The sequence below is a fragment of the Rhinatrema bivittatum genome, chromosome 2 (genome assembly GCF_901001135.1).
Source record: "Rhinatrema bivittatum chromosome 2, aRhiBiv1.1, whole genome shotgun sequence".
NCBI lineage: Eukaryota > Metazoa > Chordata > Amphibia > Gymnophiona > Rhinatrematidae > Rhinatrema > Rhinatrema bivittatum.
The window spans coordinates 480,604,827-480,617,323 of record NC_042616.1 but is presented as its reverse complement, the minus strand read 5'-3'; the positions used below and the strand labels follow the sequence as shown (position 1 = coordinate 480,617,323).

Genomic DNA, 12,497 nt, shown 5'->3' with positions numbered 1-12,497 from the left:
CTAGTCCTTATATATCTATTTTGAGATGAACGATCAGAACGTCATACAATGCTCAACATGTGATCACACCATGGATTGATACAGAGGCAATACTATGTGTTCCCTGTACGTACCCGGGTCAGTCCAGACTCCTGGGTTTTGCCCCCTCTCTAGCAGATGGAGACAGAGAAGTTTTCAAAACAAACTCCGCCTTATATAGGATGGTGCCATCTACAATCCGGCAGTATTTCTTTGTCTCCAACAGATGGTGGAGGTGCAAAACCTACAGTCTGGTCTGTGTGAATAGTTTATTATGGGAGTTAGTCAGAGTTAGGTGATATTTTTCTATCTTAGTCAATTTTGCTATATTAAAAAAAAAAAAAAAAAAAAAAGGAAAACAGCAATTAACATTCAGGAGCAGTGTGGTCAGCCTCCCAGGGGGTCATGAGGTCCTGAGAGAGCAATCCCCCGCTGGTATTGAGGCAGCTGCAAGTCAGGGTTGAGGGCCTTATTATCATCCTTTGGCAGCTCACGTGCGACACCGGGGAGCCCGGCTCACTCCACCCTACAGGATCAGCACTTTGGACCACTGCCGGGCAAGTTTTGAAAAAAAAAAACCCAACTTTAAAGTTACTTTCATTTCAGCAGCGCGACGGCTCTCTCTCTCCTCCTTGTTTTTGCTACGGGTTTTTTTGCTACAAGGGTGTCCAATTTGGCTTATTTTTGAGTCGGGTTTAATTTTCTCTCCTCTCCCGATGATGCGGTCTGCCTCGTGCCGTGCATGTGGCTTGGCCCGCATGCGTCTCTCTCATGAGGGACTTTGCTCGGCATGCTTGCCAGGGGGTGAGGGATCTTCCGGTACAACAAAAATGAAAAATATGGCAAAGAATAAGTCGTCCCATATTTCTTCGGTCACAGCCGATGCTGGTCAGGCTGGGGTTGATCCGTTCCCACTCAGTGCGGGAACGGAGGCCATTTTGCAGACATTCAGGTCTGCGACCCAGGCAGCCATGGAGGAGGGGAATTTCCCACCTCCTCTTTCTCCTCAGCAAGGGTTTCCCAGGGAACGGGAACCTTTGCAACCTGCTTCCCCTGCCACAGAGGATAGCCCTGAGGGGGCTTCTGACTCCTCCTCAACTTCCTCTTTTTCATCTGAATTTGTCTTATTGCTCCATAAGGCTTCTAAAGCGAGGTAGTCAGGAAGCTGCATGCTGGAGGGAGGTTCGCCTCTCTAGGGTCCAAGTCTCATGCTAAGAAGTGCTCTAGACCAATGGGTGGTGCAGGACCATCTAAACCTAAGCGTCCCCTCCGTACTGGGGTTCCACAGTCAGATACTGATTCCTCTGGGCAGGATACAGACCCAGGGGACCCTGACCTTCAGCCCAAGCTCCCGCAGGGGGTGGATACGGACCCTGATTTATAGCAGCAGGTGGCAGCGCAAGGGGCTCGCAGGTTGTGGAGGGAGATGACCCTAAGGTGGTCCGCCTCTTTCGGAAAGAGGAACTGGGGCCTCTCATCCCTTCTATTCTAGCTGAGCTGGGCATTGGCAGTCTGCCTGAGGAATCTAAGCTAGGAACTATGGATCCTGTCTTGTTGGGCCTGAGAGGTCCTGCAACCGCCTTCCCTTTTCATTTCTTGGCTACAGACTTGGTGTTCCGGGAATGGGATACCCCGGATCTGGGCTTGAAGGTGAGTAAGGCATGGATAAGCTATATCCTCTGCCAGAGGATGCTTTGGACATGCTGCGAGTGCCCAAGGTGGACACTGTGGTGTCCGCTGTTACCAAGAAGACCACGATCCCAGTTACAGGGGCGATAGCGCTCAAGGACCTACAGGACAGGAAGTTAGAGGTGCAGCTTAAGAGGATATTTGAGGTATCAGCCCTGGGAATTAGGGCAGCCATGTAGCAACTTTGCAATGCGAGCCGGTCTCCCCTGGGTGCAGCAATTACAAGCCAATGGTGGGTTCTCGGATGAGGAGGCTGCTCAAGCAGACCATCTGGAAGCCTCAGTGGCTTACTGTGCTGACACTTTTCACGACCTGTTGCGGATGTCGGCAAGATCCATGGGATCAGTGGTCTCATCCCGTAGACTCTTGTGGTTATGAAACTGGTTGGTAGACATGTCCTCCGAGGCACAGCTGGGATCTTTGCCCTTCAAGGGTAAACTGCTTTTAGGAAAATACTTGGAAGATATGATCCAATCTCTGGGCGACAATAAGGTGCATTGGCTGTTTCGGCCAGCTATAGCGCCCAGTTCTTCCTTTCAGCAAGCACCTGGTCCCAGTCCTTTCGTGGCCAAAGATTCGGCAGAGCCGGTAACGCCCAGTCTACTTCAGGGACCAAGTCTTCACAATGAAGGGGCCCGGTCCACTCCTCAGTGCCGGCTGTAGGGGGCAGACTATCCCTATTTTTTGAGGAATGGGCCAAGGTAACAATGGATCAGTGGGTGCTGACCGTGATAAGACAAGGCTACGCTTTAGATTTTGCATGGCACCCTCGGGATCGGTTTCTCGTATCTCCCTGCGGCTATGCAACCAAGCGAAGGGCGGTCCAGGATACCTTATAGCGACTCCTACAGTTAGAGACCATCGTCCCAGTTCCTCTGGAGGTAAGAAGGAAGGGTCATTACTCCATTTATTTCATAGTTCCAAAGAAAGAGGGGTCATTCCGGCCCATTCTGGATCTCAAAAGTGTAAACCGATGTCTCCGAGTGCCTCGTTTTTGCATGGAAATGCTCCGGTCAGTTTTCACCTTGGTGAGAAAGGGAGAGTTCCTGGTGTCCCTGGAACTCATGGAGGTGTACCTTCATATCGGCATACATCTGGATCAACAGCGTTTTCTTTGCTTTTCGATACTGGGCCAGCACTTTCAGTTTCGAGCTCTGCCCTTTGGTCTTACCACGACGCCCAGGACATTCACCAAGGTAATGGTGGTGGTGGTGGCCCATCTCCAGAGGGAGGGCCTTCTGGTGCATCCCTACTTGGACAACTGGTTGATTTGAGCAAAATAGGAATTGATGTCTCAGGTGGCGATTCACAGGGTGCTCCAGCTCCTTCATTCTCTGGGCTGGGTAATCAATCTTTCCAAGAGCAGATTCGTACCCTCTCAGTCCTTGGAATATTTGGAGGTGCTATTTGACACTCAGCAGGGCAGAGTATTTCTTACCACAGAACACATTTCCAAGCTGCAAGCTCAAGTCAGAGGTTTATTACTCAAAAGTCCTCCCAGGGTCTGAGATTACTTGCAGGTTCTCAGCTCGATGACTTCAACCTTGGAACTGGTACCCTGGGCCTTTGCTCATATATGGCCTTTGCAGTCTGCGTTGCTTTCCCGATGGAACCCCATCTACGAATTGTTTGATCTTTCCCTTCTGCTTACGGATGCAGCGCTGTCCAGTCTTGATTGGTGGCTGGTTGTGGACAATCTCTCCTGTGGTGTTCCCCTGGAGGTGCCCGACTGGACAGTGGTTACCACAGATGCCAGCCTCTCCGGTTGGGGGGGCGGTATGCAAGGGGAAATCAATACAGGGATTATAGTCTCCCGAAGAGTCACAGTGGTCGATCAATCGTCTGGAGACTCGAGCGGTGCGGTTAGCACTACAAGCATTCTGTCCTCTCCTCCAGGGGAGGACAGTCAGAATTATCTCAGACAATGCGACCACAGTAGTGTATATCAATTGCCAAGGGGGAACCAGGAGTCAACCTGTGGTGATGGAAGCTCATCAGCTGATCAGCTGGGCGGAACAGCATTTGGTCTGTATAGCAGCATCTCACATCACTGGCATGGACAATGTGCAGGTAGACTTTCTCAGCAGACACCGCCTAGATCCCAGGGAATGGGAGCTGGCAGATGCAGCCTTTCAGCTCATATGAGAGGTGTTGGGCACACCCAGCATGGACCTCATGGCGACATTTCAGAATGCCAAAGCTCCACGATTCTATGGCTGCCGCAGTGAGACAGGAGCAGAAGGGGTAGATGCCCTGGTGCTGCCCTGGCTCACTGAGATTCTGCTGTACGTATTCCTGCCTTGGCCATTGATTGGCAAAGTGCTCTGGCGCATAGAAACTCACCCGACGGATGTAATCCTGGTTGCTCCAGAATGGCCGAGACATCCTTGGTTTGCGGATCTCCTCAACTTAGCGGTGGAAGGGCCACTGCGGTTTCCAGTCCTTCCAGACCTACTGCATCGGGGCCAATTTCTTTGGAAGAAGTAGATCGCTTTTGTCTAGCGGCATGGCTTTTGAAAGGCAATGCTTAAGTCGTAAAGGTTATTCTCCTGCCATTGTGGCTACATTGCTACTTTCTCGTAAGACATCCACCAACTTCACGTATGTTTAGAGTATGGAAGATTTTTGAGTCTTGGTATCTGGGCTGGGAGGTGGCCCCCATTAGGGCCTTGGTGTTGGATATACTGTGCTTTCTTCAAAATGGTTTCACCAAGGGATTGTCATGTAGCTCTCTGAGGGTGCAGGTTGTGGTGCTTAGTTTTTTGTGTGGTACCATTCAAGGCATAGCATTGGCGGCATATCCGGATGTGGTTCGTTTCCTTCGGGGAGCTAAGCACTTGTGTCCTCTGGTGAGGCATCTTTGTCCATCTTGGAATTTGAATTTAGTCTTCCCAGTGCTTTGCTTGGCGCCCTCTGAGCCTTTAAAAAGGGTGACTCTAAAGGACCTTACCTTGAAAGTAATCTTCCTGGTAGCCATTACGTCAGCTTGTAGAGTGTTGGAACTCTAAGCTCTTTCCTGTAGAGAACCGTTTTTGAGGATTTCGGATTTGGGTGTTTCATTGCGAACTGTGCCTTCCTTTCTGCCGAAAGTAGTTTCTGCCTTTCATGTCAACCAATTGGTGGAGCTCCTGGCCTTCGTGGACTTAGATCGATCGGATCCCTTGTCTAGGGACTTGTGGAGACTGGATGTTCGCAGAGCATTGCTACATTATTTGGAGGTCACCAATGACTTTCGGGTGACGGACCATCTTTTTGTACTGTGAGATGGTCCTAAATGGGGTCGGATGGCTTCCAAGGCTACCATAGTTCGCTGGTTGAAGGAGGCCATCAGCTTGGCTTATTTATTACGTGTTAGACCTCTTCCACTGGGGCTTCGTGCCCACTCTACTCGTTCGCAAGCAGCGTCTTGGGCGGAGTGCCTGATGGTTTCACCGTAGAGATATGTAGGGCGGCTTCTTGGAAATCCTTGCCTACCTTTGAGAGGCATTACAGACTGGATGTTCAAGCTCCGGGGTCTGGAGGTTTCGGAGAAGGTGTGCTGTGAGCAGGCCTCTCTGGATCCCATCCCAAGTAGGGCAGCTCTGGTACATCCTAGGAGTCTGGACTGATCCGGGTATGTACAGGGAAAGGAAAATTAGTTTCTTACCTGATAATTTTAATTCCTGTAGTACCACGGATCAGTCCAGAGTCCTGCCTGTCAGAAGCATGGAAGTTAGGGAGAGCCCACTCGATCATTATTTAGTTTGTGGTCAAATCTGCAGAAATTTGGATTGCCATTATTTAAGTGGGTCTACAGGTTCAGTTCCTAGAGGGGTTCAGTGACCCAGTTATTTTCTTGTTCTTGTACATAGTTATAGTAGTTTTGAGAGCCATTCTGCTTTGACATTGAGTAATACTGCTGGACTGTAGGTGGCACCATCCTATATAAGGCGGAGTTTGTTTTGAAAACTTCTCTGTCTCCATCTGCTAGAGGGGGGACAAAACCCAGGAGTCTGGACTGATCTGAGGTACTACAGGAACGAAAATTATCAGGTAAGAAACTAATTTTCCTTTTATATAGGTGGGGACCCTTTGGGATCACCACTAAATGGCCCTAGTTCTCAAAAACATTAGGATAGGAGTTAGGAAGAGGCTGCTGGAATGGCTAGATAAAAGCAGGTTACACCAGAGATCAGTGGTTCAGAATTGGCAGGAAGAAGCAGCTTTTCCTTGTTTGTAATTTTGGTTTACTCCATAGACCAGCCAGTAATCCAGGACGGGTAGGAGACTAACCCCTTCCAGTACATAACCTGTCTGATAGAGTTGTTTCCAGAGTTTTGTTGTCAGGAGTTTTGCTGAGTTTGGGCATTTTTGCAAAACCCCTGCTTCTTGGACTGGGAAAGGGATTATGGGAAAGTCCCTTTTCTGAGGTGGCCAGGATAGGGAAGACTCTGCCTGCTCCAGCCCACAGTCCAAGATTGGTAGCCAGCAGTTACCTGTGGCAAGCAAATTCCAGTTTTTGGACTTTTGAGTCAAAGATTTGCGTTGAGGATTTTTGCTGATATGTGCAGTTTTTTTTTTGCATGACCCCTGATTCTTGGACTGGGGAAGGATGATGTGGAAATTCCTTTCTGGGGTGGCCAGGATGGGGAAGACTCTGACCACTCCAGTCCACAATCAGAGGTTGGTAGCCATTGGTGACCTGCTACAAGAGAATTCCAGTTTTTGGACATTTTAGTAAGGACTTTGCTTTTTGTGGATTTGGGGAGGACATTTTTGCTGCAGCCCTTCCTGCCCTGGAGTGGGGGAAAATAGAAGAGCTGATTGCTCCTTGCTGCCTGCATCTTTCATCCAAAACATCCTGTGTGTCCATCTGGAGAATGAGAACTGCAGGAGCTTTTTGATTCATTGGGAGACCGCTATCCAGAGTTTTCACCATGGGAACTGTGCGGTCTGCCACTTTCTTTGCCAGTATTTTGGAATTGTTTCTGTGCTGAGGGATACTTGCACAGATAAGGAAAACTGGAGGAATGTATAAACAATCTGTTGTGCCAAGAACAGGAGTGTATACTGCTAGAAAGTTTTTATTGAAGACATTGTTGCAGTAAACCTTTGTCTGACATCCATTCTAAGAGTCCAGAGTATTTTGTTGGCATTCACATCCTTCCCATTTGATCTCTCCAGGAGAGGAAAAAGAGATTCACTCCTGCCTCTTGGGTCTTGGAGGAGCATTCCTCCCCTCCCTTCTACCTGACAGAAAGAACCCTACAGTCCAGGACTGTGGGACAAAGAGAGAGGGAGAAAAATTAGCCCTGGAGCTCCATATACCCCTGCCTTCCAGGTCAACAATTGGAATAGGGGGGCTACATATGAGTGAGAAAGTGAGGTTTTGTGTGTGTGTGTGTGTGTGTGAGAGAGCGAGCTATGGAGGCTCTTTCTGTGAGATAGGGAAGGTGTGTGTATATATGTGTGTGTTTGTGGGTATGTATGTGTGTGTTATTAAATCCTCTCAGATGCTGGTTCAGTTTTGCACTGAAATGATTATCAGAGATGCTCGTCACCACGATTCAAATTTCAACCCTGGAGCCACTCACAACTCAGAGACATTTCAGACTGACATCATAATGGTATAGTGGGTAAAGCTATCATGGCAGGAGAGAAATCTGGCCACTTTACCCCTCTTATATCTAACTAAATAAATATCTATCTATATATAACCTTTTCAGTATTTAGTTATGCAAAATACTTGCAGTTTGAGAGTCAGTATGTAAATTTACTACTTTGGAAGCTGCTGCTGATTTAGTCACAGTTCATTTTCTCCTATGTATATTTGTATTACAACTCTATCCCTGCTATTTTTTTCAGTGCACACTTTAAAAAGGGAGTGGAAACAGCCAAGGAGTTTCCTTAGTGCCTCACCTTATGTTACATGGAAGACACATGGAAAAAAAAAAAAGATGGTATGCCATCTAGAAGAGACCAATAGCCACTTTGGCTTTTGTAATTTTAACTTTGCTAGTGACTAAATGTTTTTTTTTTTTTTTAAATGGCAATTTACATGCGTGTGCCAGATCAGCATTGTGAAATCTGGATGACAGAGACAGTGATTATATTTACTTTGGGCCTGCTTGGAAACGGGGTAAATAATTTTAGGGAGGGTAATCATTCCACACACATTCTTCTTGACATGCCAGGCAGCTGGGTGGGGCTGGTATCTCTGTCATGTTGCTGGCAGTGTTCTTGACCAGACTAATGAAGCAACTAAGCATTGATCCAGCATTTATAGTGCATTAATCTTTCTTTTTCTCTGAGAATTAATCACTGTGATAGCAATTTAATGGGCATGTCCTAACATAATACACATGAAGTGTTGCTCCACACCCCAGTTAAAGAAACAAAGGCGTTTTTTTCAGGAGGGAGGAGCCCCTATTTCGTAAGCTATCAGAAAAGCATGCTTCTCTGTTCCAGCCTTTGCAGTCCATGCTTACTGCTCACGGTTTCAAACTTGTGCTACTGCATCCCCATTTTGAGTCTGTTACCGTGTGTCCAAAATATGCGCGCACACGTATTTCTGTTCCCAAAGAATAACAGAGCACCACCCCCCAAAAAAAAGTAAAAATGTGATCTTCTTTTTTTTTTTTAAGTTACATCTATGATCCTTACATTTAAAAAAAAAGGGACATCTCCCATTTTGTGCCAGCTGGCAAAATTGTGCCAAGGGGTTTTAAACACTCTAGTTTCTATCCATTTAGCTGATTTTTATAGCCCATTGATTTTTCATATTTGAAAAAAGAAAATAGTGAAGCAAATAGAAAAATCAAGTTTAAACGCTGGACCGCTACACCTGAGTCTCCGTGATAAGAATTAGGCCAGACATCGCCTGATGTGCCTCTACAATAAAATTACAGATTAATTGCAGAGCCAGCATAAGCACATTTATCGCATGCGGGCTCAGGTTCATGGACCGGCCGTGGGGGGGCAACAGTACAGGGTTGGAGAACCACTGCTTTCAGCTGCATATCAAGATTCCTGGCTCTGAGTGACGTGAAATTTGTTGAAAGCCTTTTGTTTTAGGGCATAACGTAAAGCCAGGCAAGGTAAAAATGTGGTTTCCACTCTATTTTTGCAAAAGGATTTTATGCACATAAGCTCTCATTTGTGTGTGCAAACCTGCAATAGAAAACCACCAGGTGAGCTGTGTGTGTGTGTGGGGAAGTACAGGCGTAACTTTTCCTCACCCTTGCGGGAGGCATTCCCGTAGGCAGAGGTGGGAGGCGGGGAGGGCAGTTACACGCATACTAAGGTACACCCGGAAAGTTATGCCGGTTCCAGCACACATCTTCACGCGTGTACTGGCACAACCCAGGAATTTTCTAAACGGACTTATGTGTAGAAAGTACTCTGTGTCAGCAGACTTTAGCCCCATGTGGGCTGTTCAGAGGTGTCTTTATTTATTTAACAGCTTTTATATACCATCCTGATGTAGGACCATCACAACGGTAATGTGTCTGCCTCGTTCCCTGGCACCAGTTTCCTACCTGGGAATTCTCCTATATTTTTGAAGCGGAGAGCAAAATTAGTATCCTTTAAAGAAGAGTTTCCTAGCTAAAACAGATGCTGTATCTTATCAGACTTTTGTTTCAAATCCCAAAATGTACGCAGTTAGGCTGCATTGAAGTTCATTTTAAGGATTCATTTTCAGCTATTGGAAAAATTAATAAATAAGAGGGTAGAAATATAATTCTTTAAAAATAAAATGTGGGCAATACTATTTAGACTTTTTCCCAACAGCTTGAAAATAGAGTACTTTCACATTTGGCTAGATGGAAACTTAGACTTCCAAAAATGTTAATTTGAAAACTGCCCCTCCCCCCCACACAATTATTTATACTATGACTGGAGTTAGCATGCATTTGACTGTGAACCAACGATATCAGATCCAACGTCTGGTATATAAGTGTACCAATGGCAGTATACCATGGATAAAACCGATTACACTGCTTTTTTTTCTCAAGGTTCCTTTTCCTTTACTGCATTTTCTCCACAAACTCTTAAATACAGACTAGAAAATAGTACCATTGAGAAAGAACTTAATGCATATAAAGTACTGTACCTGGCTTTCTTCAGAAATGAAGTCAGACAGCCTCTGGTTTGGTACAGTTCAAATTCAGAAGTGCGCTGAATATATAGAGCAAGGCCACACCTGCTGGTCATTTTCCAGTTTTTTTTTTTCTCTTCAGAATGATTCAGCTTAGGCTGAAAAGAAAAAAATAAAAGCCTCAAGGCACAGCTAAACGAGGCATGCCACACTGCAATCCCTTGGGCATCAGGGTGAGGAAGGAGCTTGTAGCTTCATTGCATCCAATATTCCCGGCTCCCTCTTAATTCTTCGTCCCAGTGCAAAGATGAGCCTGCAGAAAACTGGAAGAAAAGGCTTCAGCTTTATTGTTACATGCAGGATTATAAAACAACTGTAACAGCAGTTAACAATAACATTATAAACAAACTTAGCATGCCTTCTTGCTCTATTGGGCCTCCCTTTTTTTCAGTAGGTAGAAGAAAGAGGGACCTTGAGAAGTACCAACTCATTTTTTTGTTACTGCTGGAAAAATTGCTTTTATTTTTAGTCCTTCCTGAGTGCTGATGACATCTACTGCTAACAAGTTTAAACACCTCTCTGGTACTCTGCCTACGTGCAAAGAATCCTGAGCATGATACATAAGGATATTACAAGGGCTTTGAACCACTGAGTAACCTTAACTTTGATGTGATGCAATTTTTTTCCTTACATCTCATCAGGAAAGTTTATGTCCTCTGGCATCCTCTCTCATCAGCTCATGCACTGACAAAACATGAAAAGATGGAAAAATGTAAAGAAGACTCACTGGACTGCAGAATCCAAAGTAACAAAAGTCATATGAAAATGAAACCACTTTGCCAGAAATAACAATTTCGGGAATCTCAATTATAGGACTTTTTGCACAAGCAAACAATACAATAACATTCAGTTCTAGGATATTCTCCGATGCAGCTACTGTGTGACCCTAAACCATGATTAAAAAAAAACAAAAAACGAACAAAAGAAAAATATTGGAATTATGATTTAGTTAACAAGTAATTCTCTACAGCTAAAGTCATTTTCCTCTTGAGACAGACCAATTGGCTTGAAACTGAGATAAGTCAGTGATTTTATTTTTCTGTTTTGCATGAAAAATATTTCTTGAGGCTTTTTTATTATTATTATTTTTTTTTTAATGTTACATTTCTCTGGTTTATATTGACAGCAATAGCGATCTAGTACTGCTACCTGTTTATGGCTGCCCAGATTTATGTCTAAGGTTTTTCTTGTCTGGTTCCCAGGTATAATTGTGTCTTACAATGCTGACCTTCACATAGGGGGCACATTTTCACACTGGGAGAAAGTCCGCAGGCACTTTTTGCCCACACACTTTGTACCAGTTTTCAAAGCAGAGCACTCACAGACATTTGCACCCTGTTTTTTGTGCTGGTACCTTTCTTCCCTGACAATAACAGGTATCGATTTAATAATGGAACCTGCATGTGTGATTTACCTGCCCCCCCACCTAACCACACTCCCAGGAATGCCTCCTCCAAATGCTGCTTACAGTAGCCTGATTGAGGGAGGGTAACGATCACACTGCCAGTATATATAGGTAAATTGATATATTTTTTTTACCACTGTAAATGGCTTTAAAAATTGTCCTTTAAAGGGCTGAATTTTTTTTCCAGTGCCATTTAGAAGCTACAGCATGGTTTTATGCACGTACAGGGCCGGATTTAGGGATAGACAATATAAGTACGCGCCCAGGGCGCCAAATTTTGCAGGCACCCATAATTTGGGACTTCTTCTGCAGCTCTTTGATTTCTGGGGGCAAAACCCTCCCATGCCCTGTGCTCTCCCTATAGGTGCCATAACACTTAAATCCAGCCCTGTGCACAGAAGTGAATGTTACAAAATAGTCCAGAGCTCAGTGCACATTGAAGCACATGTGCGATCTGGGTTCACACGTGCAGAGAGGCTTTCCAGGGGGGCGAGTTGAAACAGGATTGGGACTTATGCACATACTTTTTGATTTTAAAATAACCTGCAGAAGTCATGCCCTGCAAAGAGGAGGAATAGCCTAGTGGTTTGAGCAGTGGGCTACAAACCAGGAAACCAGGGTTTGAGTCCTGCTGTGACTCCTTGTGACCTTGGGCAAGTCACTTTACCCTCCATTGCCTCAGGTACAAAACTTAGATTGTAAGTCCTTGGGGGATAAGGAAATACCTACAGTACCTGAATGTAAACTGATGTGCTATCTTAGATTGAATGTTGGTATATAAAAATAATAAATGTGTAACTTTGTGTGAGTTAATCTGTGTGAATATCGGGTGAATTACCTACATATTTTCAGAGTAAACTCATAAGCTTGCTTTGAAAATGTGGGATGGAATCTGTGGGCCAGATTTTAAAACATAGGTGTGCGCACTCTACTGGGCATGCGCACATGTACGCCTGATTGTATAACATGCAGGCATGCGCATGTTATAAAATCCGGGGTAGGTGCGGGCAAGGGGGTGCGCCGAGCCCTGCTGCCTTCCCCTGTTCCCTCCCAGGCCGCTCTGAAATTGGAGTGGCCTCGGAGGGTACTTCCTTACCCCCTACCCCACATTCCCTTCCCTTCCCCTACCTCCCCCGCCCTTTCCCTGCAATCGTGCAGATGCCTCTGGTCACGCCCAGCCCGTCCTGCCCCACCCCTGGACCACACTTTTTGTAAAGCCCCGGGACTTACACGCATCCAGGGGCTTTA

General features: G+C 45.8%; 1 protein-coding gene across 1 annotated transcript in view; it reads right to left on the bottom strand.

Annotated features, from left to right (window-relative positions):
- The window catches only part of LOC115085001 (serpin B10-like), a 72,640-nt gene extending 62,704 nt beyond the window's left edge, over window positions 1-9,936 (bottom strand). Inside the window, exon 1 of the mRNA XM_029590506.1 lies at window positions 9,800-9,936. The gene's annotated coding sequence lies outside the window, so the exon portion shown is untranslated. The remainder of the gene's footprint in view (window positions 1-9,799) is intronic.
- Between the last annotated feature and the right edge of the window lie 2,561 nt (window positions 9,937-12,497).